Source organism: Vanessa tameamea, chromosome W, assembly GCF_037043105.1.
Source record: "Vanessa tameamea isolate UH-Manoa-2023 chromosome W, ilVanTame1 primary haplotype, whole genome shotgun sequence".
Lineage (NCBI taxonomy): Eukaryota > Metazoa > Arthropoda > Insecta > Lepidoptera > Nymphalidae > Vanessa > Vanessa tameamea.
In genome coordinates this window covers 5,295,995-5,313,113 of record NC_087340.1, presented here as the reverse complement: position 1 = coordinate 5,313,113, position 17,119 = coordinate 5,295,995, and positions in this window count along the sequence as shown.

The window sequence follows — 17,119 nt, the reverse complement described above, 5'->3', positions numbered from 1 at the left end:
ATCATAAGAGCTAGGGGCTTTCTGACAATATGTGCTCACGTAGACGAGTTTTAAAAGTAAATTTTGAGGTAGCTTTTCTAATATGTTCTGGTACTTTGTTCCATAATCGGACAACTTGAACGGAGTAAGATTTAGAGACGAAACCGGAAGTGTGAGTAGGGACAGAAAGAAGGTAAGAATCCTTAGAACGTAGTCGACGATTGTGGTTATCACAAAGAAATTTGAATTTGCCTTTCAAATAATCGGGAGAGAGAAGATCAAAGAGAATAGAGAATAGAGATGAAAGTAATCGGAAGTATCTACGTTGCCGAATTGTAAACCATTGTAGTTTATCACGATACTGAGAGATATGGTCGAACTTACGAGTACAGAAAATGAAACGCAAAGAGTTATTTAAGAGACGATCAAGTTTATCCAGTTGATTTTCGTTGAAATCGTAATAACATACGTCTGCATAATCAATTATGGGAAAGACCAAAGCGTGCACAAGTATAATCTTAGTCTTGATGGGAAGGAAATTTCGAAGTCGATTCAGACACCTTAACGTGGCTGTAACTGAGCGACTAATATCAGAGATATGCACAGACCAACTGAATGTGGAATCAATATGAAGACTAAGGTCTTTTACATGATTGCGGTAAGGAATATTGATGTCATTGAACAAAACGGGCGGTAAAGACGTTAAGCTCAGATTGGTGACAAGGCGAGAGCTCCCAATAACGATCGCCTGACATTTAGATGGATTAACCTTTATACCGAATTTTTGAGACCAAGTATTTGATATTTGAGACACTAGCTAGGTTATTATTAATAGTAGCAACAGCATCATTTATGTTATCCAACTTGGTTTGACAGTAGAGCTGCAAGTCGTCGGCGTAAAAATGATAAGAATAGTTGATGTAAGTTGTGAGGAGATTTATAAACAGAGAGAAAATATGAGGAGATAAAATGCCACCTTGTGGTACACCAGTATGAAGGTTAAACCAATCGGAGAGCGATTGATCCAATCTAACTGCTTGCTGGCGGCCGCGAAGATGTGATGAGAACCACTCCAAAACTAATGGCGAAATCTTGAGATGCTCGAATATAGCAAGGACAATATCGTGGTCAATCATGTTAAAAGCATTAGAGAAGTCGATTAAGACTAAAATGGTGACCATTCTATTCTCCATACCATTCCGAACATCCTCCGTGACCTTCAGAAGAGCCGTAGTAGTACTATGACCGGGCCGAAAACCCGACTGAAATGAACTAAGGATATTGTTACTATAAACGAAGGAGGTCACTTGTTTGTAAACTGTATGTTCAAGAATTTTGGACATAAAGGGCAGAATCGAGATAGGTCTAAAGTCAGTTAACTGGCTAGGGTTAGAGACTTTAGGAAGAGGAATGACAAAAGCCTTGCGCCAATTTATAGGGAACATCCCGGATGACATGGAAAAATTAACAATGTGAGTGATAGCGGGCAGTACTTTATTACAATAGATGTAATCATCAGACGATTGATACCATCAAAACCAGTAGCATTTGACTTAATTGTACATAAAATTTTACGAATTTCATCATCAGTTATCGGAGAAAAGACAAAGTTATCACTTGAAGCAACGGACATGGACCTGATTTCAGAAATAGTCGTTAATTTAATAGCTGAGCACAAAGGCGTGACTGAGGAAAAATGTTGATTTAAAACATTAGGAGAAAGTGTTGAGACAACAACTTTTCCTTCACGCTTGTTTAAGCCCATGGTTTGAAGGAACTTCCATACAGTGGACGTGGAAGCATTTGAAATGTTACTGTGACAGTAGTGGCGCTTTGCTGTTCTCACCATCATATTACACCTGTTACGAGCAACTTTATATATGTACCAATGTTCAGCACTTCTTTCATTTTTGTATCTCCTGAAGGAGCGATCACGTCGTGTCATGGCCATATGCACTTCTTGCGTTATCCACGGTGCTGGTGGCCGTCTTATCTTAATCGGTCTTAGTGGAGCATGTTTATCGAAGAGCGATAAAATGGAGGAGTTAAAATGGGAGACTTTATCGTCAAGTGACGAAGAACTGTATACCAATGATAGGTCAAGTAAGTTCGCGTCCCTCATTAAAGCCTCATTATCTATTTTTGAAAAATTGCGCATCCACACAGTCGGAGGTTTCATTTTAGGGGGTCTTAGCTTATAAGCCAAATATAAGAGATCGTGTCGAGAAAATCCGGGAGCCAATAATTGTCCATATTTAAAGACATCATCGATAGAGGAAATCAAAGTTACGTCTAACCAAGTATCCGAATTATGATGAGTGGGACCAAAAAGAAGAATGTAAAGAGCGATTGATTTTAAAAAGTTAGAGAGACGAAGAGAGCGAGTAGTAGATTTTAAAAGGTCAGTGTTCAAATCTCCCATGACAATAATATGTGAATAATCCGAAGACAGCGATTCAAGGACGGGTTCTAATGGGTTAAAATAATCACAGGTCGGAGAGCAATAAATAACTCCGAGAACAGCTTTAATGCCCTTTAGTTGGACTTCAAGAAAAATGAATTCAGCAGTGAAAGAGAAAGCATTAGGAGAGGTGCATAATATGGTATAAGGTATTTCGCTACGGAGATAGATAGCAAAGGTAAAGGTGGTGGCCTCCACCACCTTTACCTGTTCGGTCATTCCGTATCAGAACAAAACCAGGAAGGCTATAAAGGTTTGAACTAAGTGAAGGTTTAAGCCAACTTTCAGATACCAAAATGGCATCTACAGGGGCATTTAAAAAGGTGTCTAAGAAATCAGAATAATGGGAAGGTACACTTTGATTATTTAAATGACAAATATTAAAAGTCTGAGAACAATTGAGAAGGGAGTTGCACAACAGAGAACCAAGAGTTTCAGGGACATCAAAAGAGTCCTCATCTTCTCTGGAAGAGCAGCTACTGCATGCAGACATAAACACCTCGTCGTCATCATCCAACATAATGCACTTAATAAGACAAAATTAGAATATGTATAATATGTATATAAAGAAATATATATCTATACTAATATATAAAGCGGAAGAGTTTGTTTGTTTGTTTGTTTGTTTGTTTAAACGCGCTAATCTCAGGAACTACTGGTCCGATTTGAAAAATTCTTTTTTTGTTGAATAGTCCAATTATAGAGGAAGGCTTTAGGCTATATAACATTACGCTGCGACCAATAGGAGCGCAGCGACAGTGAGAAATGTTGCAAAAACGGGGAAAATTATTCACATTTATGGACTTTCGATGCGTGCGCAGCATAAACGTTTTAAGTTACTCAAAAAATGTGTATGACAGATATATTCCTCTTTTAATAATAAAAAAAAAGTCCGTGACACTATATGTCTATTTGTTAAGAGTGTGCTAGCAGGCGGGGCGCGGCGGCGGCTGAGGGGGAGGCGGGTCAGCCTCGCCGCCGCGCTCGCCACTCTCAACCGCGGGTGTAGTTCTGCGAAGTAGCAATGCACATAACGACTTAAAAAAAATTAACATTCTTAATAGTTAAATTATTTATCAAAATTAGGTTTTGTTATCAGCTTATTTGCTCATTATTTTTTATCGTTTAAAATCGGTTACATTTAAATCATAATCTGCTGTAGTTTTAACTTACGATATAAGATAAAATTTCAATGAACATTCCTTCGTACTTTGCAAGTAAACAATTCAAACGTTTCACGGTATAAATAAGGTATAAAAATTACATTACACACGTAAAAAAGTTCAAAATGGCGAGCGATACTTTCACCGATGCAGATTAATCATCACTGAGAAAATAAATTATGCAAATAAGCAAATAGGTGAATATCGTTTAAAATGACTACACAAATAAATTAGTAGTTCAATATTTCAAGTAATTTCTATTACGTTCAAGCATATTCAACACGGTTGTACTATAATCACCTTATGAAATAATAACACCAAAGGAGAAACAATCTAAACTTCTTATTGTTCGGTTTGTTTATCTTATTACGTTTAAGTTAATATTGTTTGTTTTCAACCGACTTCAAAAAGGAGGAGGTTATCAATTCGTCTGTATTTTTTTTTTTTTATATGTCTGTTACCTCATAACTTTTCACTGGATTTTGATATATTTTTTTTGTTTGAAAGGTAGTGCTTCCCGTGGGGCCCCATTTTAATTTTATCCTGTTACGATGATGGTATCCTTATGAAAACGATATAAGTCTTAAATGTGCATTATGTATGTGCGTGATAAATAGGTGAATAACTCAAAATTGTGCCAACCAATTTTAATGATTCTTTTTTTATTATAAAGGATATACTTCAAGGGTACTATGGTGAAAGTTTGGTAAGGTTCTGAGCATAGGATCCATGACAAAGTAACGGTACGGAAGGGAACGGAACAATTCTAAGGAGCACGTTAGCGATACTAGGCCGAATCTTTTAGAAACAAAAATTTTGACAAAAAAAAACCGACTTCAAAAGAGAAAAAAAATAATATGCTCTAAAAAGTAAAAAATAATTGCTTATTATTCTACAACTTAATAATCAAGTAACTTATTCTACTTACCAATATGTAGGTACGTTCTGTGTTTCCACGCAAGGAGATAAGTATGTACCTACCCACTTTAAATCTAACTTAACACAAACCTATGAATAACAAACAATGATCACAATATTTTTTAGATTTATACTATGTAAAATGAAATTAAAAATATTTAGACTATTTAAAAGTCAGCAAAGTTATTACGATAATATATTATAGTTAAAATTATTGTTATTTTTGGAGGCGGTGTCAGCCAAGGTAGGTTTGTAAATATATGATATACTCCAAATTTGTAAATCTGGTCTATCGATAAATACACTTCTTCTTGATGTTTTTTTAAACCCTATACGTACATAGTGGTCCTATATAATGACAGAAAATTGGAATCAAAATTGAGTGTTTAAGCAAACGTGTCTACCGTCAGGTATTACAATTCATGAACTTTTCTCCTAATCCAAGACAAAGAAAAGTCATTCAGATTTACTATTACATTTCCTGTTGAACGTTTTGTTTGTTTTGGCAGAGTATGAATTTTGTTTGTGATTTATTTATTTACAATTGACTTTTTCTTTTGTCTTACATCCAGATGTCGATACACCTGCATCGAATTGTTAACAAAAAAAATATTCGCAATCGTACACTATTGTACAATATTTCTTTTATGTTTAAGAAAAGGGTTGTCATAATTGACCGTATAACAATAAGCAATAAAAACACAGATGTTGGTAATTTATTTAGACAAACTTTACCGGTAATTTTAAGAGGAACTAGAGCAGACATTGTAAGGTCTTGCTTTAAAAGTTCACCGTTATGGAAATTTGACCATACCTTAAAACTATCTACGAATATGAGAGCACATTTGGGGGGAGGAAGTACAAATTTTCTTTCAAAGTTACTTTTAATAGGAGATGGAAAAGTACCTCATTCTGAAAATAAAATTGAAATTGATCGCGATTTAGGAGAAAAAGTGACTAGCATAGAGGATTTAATATCAAAAGTTTACCCTAATATCGTCGAAATAGAAAATAAAGATTACCAATGGATGTGTCAAAGGGCAATATTGGCGGCGAGAAATAGTAGCGTTGACGAAATTAACGACCTAATTTTAACCAAACTTCCAGGCGATATAACTACCTACACAACTATTGATAATGTAATGGATCAAGAAGATGCTGTCCATTACCCACAAGAGTTTCTCAATTCTTTAAACCCGAGCGGCCTTCCACCACATTCCCTGAAGTTAAAAATAGGTGCTGCGATAATTTTACTCAGAAATCTTAAACCACCAAATTTATGTAACGGGACCCGCCTTCAAGTAAAATTCCTTCGCAATAACGTGATCGTTGCAACAGTTTTGACTGGTCCGGCAGTTGGTCAAACAGTGCTTATACCTCGCATCCCAATGATTCCAAATGATTTACCTTTTAATTTTAAAAGAATTCAATTTCCCATTAAGTTATCTTTTGCCGTAACCATTAATAAATCACAGGGCCAAACATTTAAACACGTAGGAATCGATTTACGTCAAGACTGCTTTTCACACGGCCAACTATATGTCGCGTTGTCAAGATCGGGTTGCGGGCAAAACCAGTATGTTCTTCTACCACAAGAAAATAAAACTAAAAATATAATCTACGCTGAAGTACTGTAAAACATATTATTAAATCTTATTGACGATTATAATAACAAAAACCAACGTGAGCAATCAAACGATAATCATGATAGTGTTTCCGACAACTACGCGAACGAAGTCGCGGGCACAGCTAGTATAAATATATAAAACAAATATTTAAAATAATGCTGATATTCTGAATTACTCTATTTTTATTATACTATAAGTAACTACAAGTCATTTCTGCTTGTCCTGCCAGCTGACAGTTACAATAATTAGAATACACACAAAACCATAATAGTATAATCAAAAATATAAACTATAAAGAAAAAACAAAAAAAAAAAAAATAGACAAAATCGTTTGGATTACTAAGACTAATCGAAATATAAAAAACATAGAAAAAAAATCCTTAATTTAGGCATAACGAAAAATTGAATTAAATAAGAACAACATAGGACACATGCCATACAATAATAATTTCCTAAAAATAAGGATATTACAATAGGAATGCATTATAATTCTTACTACTGTAAAAGTAATTAACAACTATATATATTATTAATATTTGTAGATAAATTGATACGCAAATATTCCTAGATTAAATAATACAAAAACTAACTTAACACTATCTGTGACGTTTGATGTAGCTACACTGACAGAATATATCACTGTCAGTGCGTCAAAATAAGATTAGTTTTATTGTGCAACTAAAGTGACTTTTAGATAAGTTATAATACAAAAGTTTTAAGGTTGATATTAACCAGATCATACAAATTATAGAAAAATTGAAAATTAATTATGTATGAAATTGAGTGTTACTAAAAGATGAGTAAAACAAACTATAACATTAACTAAATTGATTTCGAAACAGATCATGTGTATACAAGAATTGGAGTTAACTATATCTAAACTAAGAAAGTAATGTTACATAATAATACAAATAGATGAATAGTACAAATATATAATACAAAAACTAAAGAGATAAAATATTCATAATTAATTGAATATATTACTAAAATCTTAAGAAGAGACCATACATTAACAGGAATTGTGTGTTAACAATAAATTAATGAAGGCAATTACACAAACAAACAAAAATACGAAAGAAAGAGACAAGGAATAATTACAAATAAGTATATTTCAACTGAATAAGAAATCAAGTATTATTTTTTAACTCTGGCTGCTCTCTTGGTCTTGCTTGCTTCTGTAAAAGATGGTATTTCTTTACTACTTGGAAGAGTTACTTCTCTGGCTATATCAATAGAGGCAGTTAGATTAGAGAGATTCTCTTCAGAATCTATATAAAGTCTTGAGCCATCGGGAAGCTTAACTATAATATTGCCTTCTAATGTCCAACAGTTTCTCATTCCAAGAGTTCTACGTACGAGGAGAAACAGTGATTGGTGCTGATGAGTTAAAAACTCAGATATAACATAAGGTGAACCCTTCAGGCCTGCCTTCTTCTTCCACACAGATGCCTTAAGATTCAAGTCGCTGAATCTCACAAGAATGGGACGAGATCTACCCTCAGTGCTTTTGCCTAGGCGGTGACAGGCAATAATTTTATCAGTCGTAGCAGCATTTATGCCAAGCTTATTAATACAGATGTTTGAAATAGTGTTTGGAAGATCTTCCTTACCTTGTTTGGGTACTCCATTGAATAGGATATATTTTCTTCTGTGCCTCATTTCAACATTATCAACCACTCAGTGTATGTCAGCAATTTGTTGCCGTAAGATGTTTAGAATTGCCCAAACTTGTTCCTTGAAGCAACAGAGTTCTTCATGAAGACTGCCTATCGAAACACTATTCACTGCCGTTGACTTGAGCTGCTTCTCAAATTCTGACATCTTCTTAAATAAAGATGCTTCTAGTGCTTTTTGAGACTCAATCACCGTGTAATAATTTGCCATATTGTCAGAATATTGTTAGAGCTTAGTGTAATGAATTTGACATTCAGTTGGCCAGCAGGACTATGCAGTTTATGTGATTAAACTAGTGCTAAAACCATTCAATCAGTTGAAATAACACTTGTAAGTAGAAATCACCTTTTGAAATATAAAAAACTGTTACACAAAGTGTTGAATACTTGAAAATAAAATAATAAAACAAATTATATATTCTTAGAACAGTGTTAAGTTTTTCTTTACATTAGTGTTTAAGAACAATTTATATAGAAATAACATTATTTTATCTTAATATTATCTAAGACAATTTAAATATTTATTTTAATTAAAATCAAAAGTTCAAGTTTCTTATACTTGAATTGAGAAAATCACCCTTATGTATAGTTTCAAAAGATTTGTGCTGTTGCAAAGCTGGCATAGATTACATTGATTTCTTATCATCATCAGATGTAGAAATATTTGACAGTTCTATCGAGTTAGAGATCTTCGATCTTTATAAGCTAATTATATTTGTATACAGCATCCAGAACCAGAAACGTGACTTTGGCGGTTTCTAAAACATTTGAATATCATAAAATATAAATAATAACATATAAATGTTAAATATTAAAAATAGACACACTATAAGAACATATGTATTTTACAAAATGAGATTCCTTCTCTAAATTATTAATTTCATCTTCTAAATTATTCATTTGATGAGTTCCGTATTTTAATGATTCTAAGTTAATTTTACATAAAGAAATTGAAGATAAATGAGGCAAGGTTCTATTTAGTTTTCTTATTGCAACAATCATCAGATGTTATATCAAAAGTTACGTCTAAAGGCGAATTCATTTGAAAAGAATATAAATTAGTAAGAGTTAACTGAATCGTTTTAGAATACCTAATACAATTTTCGGTTAAGTTAATAAAACCTGTACCGACAATAGAATAATCTGTGATATCTTCATCACATTTTATAGTTAATTTTTTAACATGAGATTGGACAAAAATCCATCTGTTGTTTCTTAATTTTTGTCGGAGATCAATCTCTCCAAACAATATTTTAGAATTACATTCGGTTGGTAATGACAGGGTAACTTCCGTCAGTAATCTGGATTCACAATTAGGATTAAGTAAATGTTATGTACAATGTTATGATTATAAATGTAGGGTACTTTTTTACTTTGTTAAATAATAAAGTAAATTAAGTGGGTGTGTAAAAAATTGTGTGTGACAGAATGAAGCTAGATACGGAATTACATGGTTAATGACAAACTCATGTGTTTTCTTCGTTCATACAAACATAATAGTGGCGACGTATGGTAAAAGTGATCAAAATGGACAAAAAAGCAATAAGTTTTGACGAGTTTAATCCGGACACGGCTAATTGGGACAATTATATCGAAAGGTTAAAATTTTGTTTCGAAGCAAACGGAATCATCGTGGACAACGTGAAACGTGCTAACTTTTTTACAGTATGTGGTTCACGCGTATACGAAACTTTACTTGCGTTAATTACGCCCAGGAAGGCGATCGATGTGACGTTTACGGAGATAGAAACTATATTGGGCAAACATTATAGTCCGAAACCAAATGAAATATCAATGTCTTTCAAGTTTTACAAACGCGACCAAAAGCGCGGGGAATCAGCATCGTCATACATAGTTGAACTGAGAAAACTAAGCTCCGGTTGTAACTTCAGTGACTTAGAAAGAATGCTACGGGATAGACTGGTGTGTGGAATGTGTGACAGTAGGTTGCAATACGAACTATTGAAACGAGAAAATTTACAATATCAACATGTGGTAGATGCGATGTTGTCATCTGAAAGTGCGGGACGTGACGTTCGAATAATCCAAAGAGCAGCGTCTACCAGCGTTATTTCAGACCTGCCGACACACGCCACGACACCCGAAGGCGACGCCCCGGAACCGATGGAAGTTAATGCAGTGCAAGCGACACCTAATTTAAGAATGTGTTTTCGTTGTGGAAATCGGCACCCGGGAGAATGTCATTTTATTAATGCTGTGTGTAGGTATTGCAAAAAGAGAGGACACATCGAAAAAATTTGCATTAAAAAGAAGAAGTCTACTAACAAAAATGTTCATTACACAGAAGAGTGTGACGACTATTTAAATGGCATTTATAATGTAAAGAGCTCAAGCCGCATCCCGCCATTTGAAGTAGAAGTGTTTTTGTTCGACATGCCTGTTCGCATGCAAGTGGACACAGGAGCTAGTTTTACCTTAATTAATGAATACACTTGGAATATGCTTCGTAAACATCTACCGTGTAATGCGCTGCAACAAGTTCAGTTATATCTACGAACATGGAATGAAACTCCAGTACACATACTCGGACAGGTTACAGTACCAGTAAAGTATAAGGACATAGAGCAAAGCTTAGATGTTATTGTTGCTATGGGTAGCGGACCAAATCTTCTTGGGCGTGACTGGTTGGCTCCACTTAATATAATAATGAATATCAACTTTATTTCCAACGAAGATTTTTTACAAATGGACAGATTAATTACAAAATATGAAGAAGTATTTAAGGACGGACTAGGCAGCTACCGTGGTCAGCCGGTCACTATACATACTAAACCAGGGACAAACCCAAAATTTCTTAAAGCTCGACCTGTACCATACGCAATCAAAGCGCGAGTGGAAAAAGAGATAGACAGGTTGGAACGAGAAGGAGTTTTGAAGCCTATATCTTTCTCAGAGTGGGCTACACCGGTTGTACCTATTTTGAAAAAATCTGGTGAAGTTAGACTGTGCGGAGATTATCGTAGTACGGTCAATGAAGCAACAGAATCGGACACTTATCCAATGCCGACGGCTAGTGAAGTTTTTGCGATAATAGCTGGTGGTAAATTTTTTATCACTTTGGATTTAGACTGAGCCTACACGCAGGTATTGGTGGATGATGATACAGCGAAATTGCTTACATTAAACACTTCTAAAGGCCTTTATACGGTACATCGGTTAGCTTTTGGGGTTAAAGCCTGCCCCGGAATTTTTCAAAGGTTAATGACTTCGCTACTAGCAGGTATACAAGGAGTAGCAGTGCTGATTGACGATATTATAGTTTGTGGTCGTACAATGTTGGAAATGCAAGAAAGGCTTGACATGGTGTTAAGTAGAATCGAAAAAGCTGGACTTAGATTAAATAAAAATAAATGCAAATTTGCAAAAGAAATAGTAGAATTTTTAGGTTTTGTTATCGACTCTGAGGGAATTCATCCAGCACCGAGTAAAGTTGAGTCAATATTAAACACTCCGGAACCGAAAAATAAAAAAAAGCTACAAGCATTTCTTGGGCTTTACAATTTCTATGAACGGTTTATCCCACATAAAGCTACAATACTAGAGCCTTTACATAGGTTATTAGATTCGTCACGGTCTTGGAAATGGTCGGATTTAGAGCAGAAATCATTCTTAACAGCAAAACATTTACTTACTTTTGATTTGACTCTAGTACATTATGATGAAAATAAGCCATTGATACTCACTTGTGACAGTTCAGAATATGGCGTAGGAGCGGTCCTATCCCATGAAATGGAAGACGGTCAAGAACGACCTATAGCCATGGCATCTCGGACACTGCATTCATATGAACGGCGATATTCACAGCTTGATAAAGAAGCCACCTCGATTATGTTTGGTATAACAAAATTTCACAATTATCTTATGGCTAGGCGTTTCCGCATAGTTACCGACCACAAACCGTTACTTGGTATTTTTGACCCGAAGAAACCAATGCCGAATATGCTTTCACCTCGTTTAACTAGAATTGCCATCGCTTTAACTTCTCATAATTATGAAATCGTATATAAACCGGGATCACAAATCGGTAGTGCGGACAGTTTAAGTAGATGGCCACAACCTGTTCCAGAACAACCTGAACAGCAATTAAGCGACATTCTTTTAATTGCTGAAGCACCTGAAGATTTTCCCTACGACGTCCAACATATTGCTTCTGAGACGAAACGAGACAAGACATTATCCCGGGTTATGAACTATATTCAGCGTGGGTGGCCTGATAAAGTTAATGATACAGATTTGCGTCCGTTTTGGTTACACCGCACAGAGCTTTCATTACAAGACTATTGTATACTACTGGGTTGTCGTGTGGTAGTACCAGAGTTATTTCGACAGGCGGTATTAAAAATGTTACATAAAACACACACTGGAATAGTGCAAACCAAAGCGATAGCTAGGAGCTATGTGTGGTGGCCTTCTCTCAGTGAAGACATCGAAACGTTAATTGGCAGTTGTTCCAAATGTTTAGAAAATCGACACATGCCGTCAAAGACTAGTCATGAATGGATAACACCTTCAAGACCATGGTCGCGAATACACATGGATTTTGCTGGGCCATTTCATAATAAATATTTTCTTATAATTGTCGATTCGTATTCGAGATGGCCTGAATTGTTTATGGTTAATAACACTACGTCGGCTACAGTAATTCGACTTTTGAGATCATCATTTTCTACACACGGATTATGCGAAACAATAGTATCCGATAATGGCACATCATTTGTATCAAATGAAATGAAAAAATTCCTACTTGCTAATAATATTCGACATGTGACCACAGCACCATATCACCCAGCTACTAATGGGTTGGCAGAGCGTATGGTGCAAACAATAAAAGATAAACTTAGAAAAATGGATGATTTGGAATGGGAGATAAGAATTCCCAATTTACTATTAACACTTAGAAGTACTCCTTGTACCACAACAAACAAAAGTCCGGCCGAATTGTTAATGAAAAGACGTTTGCGCACATTATTAGATACTTTGCATCCAGACAATATACAACGTAAGAAGACTGAAGAACAAATCGCTAAGAATAATGAAAAGAAAAATAGGGAGACTAATGTGGAAGAACAAGTAATGTTTAGAAACTACAACCCCAGTGGCCCAAGATGGCTAACAGGAAAAATTATTGACAAAAGAGGCCCATCGACTTACAGGGTACAGACAAATGATGGTGGAGTAATTACAAGGCATATAGATCAACTAATCAAAAAAAGATCTATTACTACACATCCGGAGAAAGAGGGAATTGTAGTTAAGAGTACACAAAACACGGATAACACAGTACATAAAGAAATTAAGGAAGGAGTAAGAAATAGTCAAGAATTTGATAGAATAATTGAGATACCAGATGCTAGCGAATGGGAAGAGATGTTGGGGATTCCCTCTACTTTTTCTGATAGTATAGGAAAAACAAGAAATAAATTAAACTTGCATTCTTAGTTACCATATCAAAGACCCTGAATTAATTAAATCTTATTTATCTAAAGTTAATTGAAAAACTTGTTCTTTATGTTTATATTGTTATAATAACCAAATAGTGTTGATTCTTAATAGTACTTTTTGTAAATTAAATATTAATCTTAGGGGGGAGGTATGTTATGTACAATGTTATGATTATAAATGTAGGGTACTTTTTTACTTTGTTAAATAATAAAGTAAATTAAGTGGGTGTGTAAAAAATAGTGTGTGACAGAATGAAGCTAGATACGGAATTACATGGTTAATGACAAACTCATGTGTTTTCTTCGTTCATACAAACATAATAGTAAACAAGAATATACAGAAGGCATTTCACAGATAGAATACTCATTATTTATAATCTTACACATATCTAAATTATTGAACATAGCATAATGCATTCTATCGTCACTTAAAACAGAGTAGGCAGCCGAAGGCTGAATGAGAGCAAAGGTTTTGATATATCGCACCCCCGGTGCCATACTGTCATTTATGCAAAAATGTAGTTTTTCAGGAGACACATTTAAAACTTTGATATCTCAAAAAACAATGACTTTAGAATATATTGATAATATGAACAGTTTATACTACAAAGTCAACTTTTAAGTTTACTTTTTATAAATATTAATCACTTTATATTGTAAAAAATATACTTTACCATTATTTAAACTTTCCAACCCACTCAGAAGTGACGTTGTGGCTAACGAAAAATTATAACTGTAATGATGTCATAAGGAATTAAAAAGAAATCCAGAACAAATTGTTTACTAAGTTTTATTTAAAATCAGGAATACTCACTGTTATTACAAAAGAAATAAAATAATACAAAACTCTTAAAAATAAACATAAGGAACCTTGTACTTCTTAACATTTCTACGTAGGTGTATTACAAAAAGAATAAAAGATAAAAGAAATGAAAGTAAATAGTGTAGTCTTTCAATCAACAATCTTATTAGAACTAAATGAGAATTTTACGTAAGTACGTATACCCTTTTTATCTTATAAAACTAAATAAAAATTTACTTACAATTAAAAATAACTTTGGGTTCAGAACCAATACTCCTAGATCTAGTCACAATAATTATCTGAATTCTAAGTTTAATCAGACTTATGACACACACACTCACACATCACACATCACAGCGAGTTAATCACCTATATCTTTAATAATTCTTATCAGTGTAGTATTATTAATCACTGACAAAATTCTACAAAACAATTAGCATCAAAAAATATAAAATTTGTAATATAACAAAATATTGAATTCGTTTTCAACTCCTGGTAATATTTAATAAAATTAATTGAGATCTCTAAAGAACTTTTCATAGTATCTTGGTACTATGTTTGTCTCTACCAAACTCAAAAGGTCGCGCTTCTTGCGTTCTGTAATAGGAATCTTCGAGGTATACGCTGGTTTCCAAAGGACCTCGTTAATGTTTGTAAAATTGCCCCGACCTCGACGTAAGTTATTTCTATTTGGTTCTATTACAGCTTTGGCCTCCTACCAGTTTTCAGTCTTGTACTTGTTCGATATTGATAATTGGCGGAATTTTTAATAAACTTAATACTCATAATCTCGCCAATTTTAATAGTATCCCCGTTAATATTTTTGCTCATGTTAAAGTTTATATTATCTGTCAAAGCCTTAAGATCGACGAAATCACTGTAGTTCATCTCTCTCACCAAAAATGGTTTCCCTGTCTTTTTCGCTGCTCGTATGTATTGGTCAGGATCATAGATTGGACTAGATTTTTTGGCTCTAGTGATCGCTTTTTCGATCACTGAATGCGCAGTGTCGCCTTCGTTCTGTGTGTGCCCGCGTATTAAAAAGTTATGTTGTATGGAATATATGTTTAATTTTGTAACTGCGAAATGGTACATTGCAAATACGAATTGGTTTTTTTGCTGCCCGCAGAATGAATTTCTGAATAAAAAATTACGTCACAGCCAGGATACTTATTAGCAACTTCTAACAAATATGAGTACACACAAGATCCAATTTCTATAGATCCCCTGTTGCCTAAGCCTTCATGCCAAAAATAGCATGTAGTTTCTTTATATTTTGCATTGGAAATAGTAAAATTTAGCCTTGATTTATAAAAGAAAGCTGATGAATTTTCTAATGGGCATGGCAAGACAGCTTGTAACTCGTAGGTACATACGATCTTTGTGCTTTGAGGATCTTGACATTCTTTCATGTCTCTATCTTTTTCAATCCTACTCAAGCTCCTCTCTTCTTGGTGAACTTTATAGCTGTCATATAATTTGATTTTTTCTGCTTCTGGAGCATTTTCATATGCAACGCATTGGTCACAAAGGTCTTTCTTCGGCCTAAAAAAGCCAATATTAAAATCATGGTTAAAAATACGCTGATAGGCGTCGTAATTAACTGCTGGCCTATTATTTTGTTGCTGTATTTCCTTATAATTTCTGTGTAATTCTGCAATGGTCAAGCCACCGTCAATAAAAAAGCCTACTTGTATGTTGGATAGATTCAATGTGGTCTTTGACGGCTTTTATCATTTCATCGTCCAATTTGCAATGCTTCCCGTGTTTGCCTGGTTGGTCTTCGGGAATGATATCGTCATTAAGTTTTTTAGCATCAATGACAGTTCGTATAGGTCTTGGTGAAATACCCAAGGTGTTGATTAAAAATGTTTTGTAAATCCGGACTGACTGACCATCATTGAGTAAATAAAATGCAGAGTTACCTTGTCTCGGGTACCGACGATTCGTGTTAATACGCCGGCTTGCAATTTCGAGTGGTCTGATGCAGGAATTCAAAAAATCACGGTGTCTTTCTAGGCTGCCTAGCTCCCAATAAGAATTGAAAATTTGAATCCTTTTTTCTTGGCTAAATTTAGATGAACAAGCGAGCCGACACTTATCTGAACAAGAGGGACCAAGTTTTCTAGCCTGAACTGTTTTGCCACTTTTAATTAATCGATATTCATTACCGGAATTCCTTAATTTTTTTGCTATATTTTTTTCCAGCTCTTAGGATTACGAGTACGTTTTCTACCCCTTTCCTTTGATGATGATCGGTACCAGAGGAGTCACCAGTAGGACTTCCAGATTCTTGTTCTTCTGATGAATTTTCGACTTCACTAACAGGTGGTGTATTACAAGGTGGGGAGTTTTCAGTTGGGAAAACAGAGTTATTGCCATTGTGCATCGTAGTTCTTGGCGATTTTAATGCCCACCATGCCGAATGGCTTGGATCATGCACTACCGATCATTGCGTGTAGAATGCGACGACCATCCGCGAATGTAGGCGTGCCTTTATAGGTCCCATAGCGGTAATACCGAAACCGACCGACTGGTTGAGCACGTCCAAATGGCTACAGATTCCGTGCTGCAGCAGATCCCATCCGCAGAGATCGTAATTCTTGTCGATTTTAATGTCCACCATGCCGAATGGCTTGGATCACGCACTACCGATCATGCGGGTAGATCTGTTCTCGACTTCGCTTTGGCATATGATTTGACACAACTGGTCACCTCGCCAACGCGAATACCAGACGTGGAGGATCATACACCTTCCCTGTTGGACCTTCTGCTGACTTGATTTGTTTGGGGATGATAAGGCGTAGAAAAAATAGACTTTATTTTAAGAATTTCAGTGAGTTGTTTAAATAAATCTGAGGTAAAGCAAGTACCTAGATCAGTTAGAATGGTTTTAGGAAACCCAAATAAAGACATGAAATGAACAAAATTGCGGGCGATCTCTTCACTAGTAGCCGTAACCATGGGATAAGCACTTGAAAATGACAATGGGCATTATTGTATGGGTTGCGTCCCAACCCTTGTAACATGTTG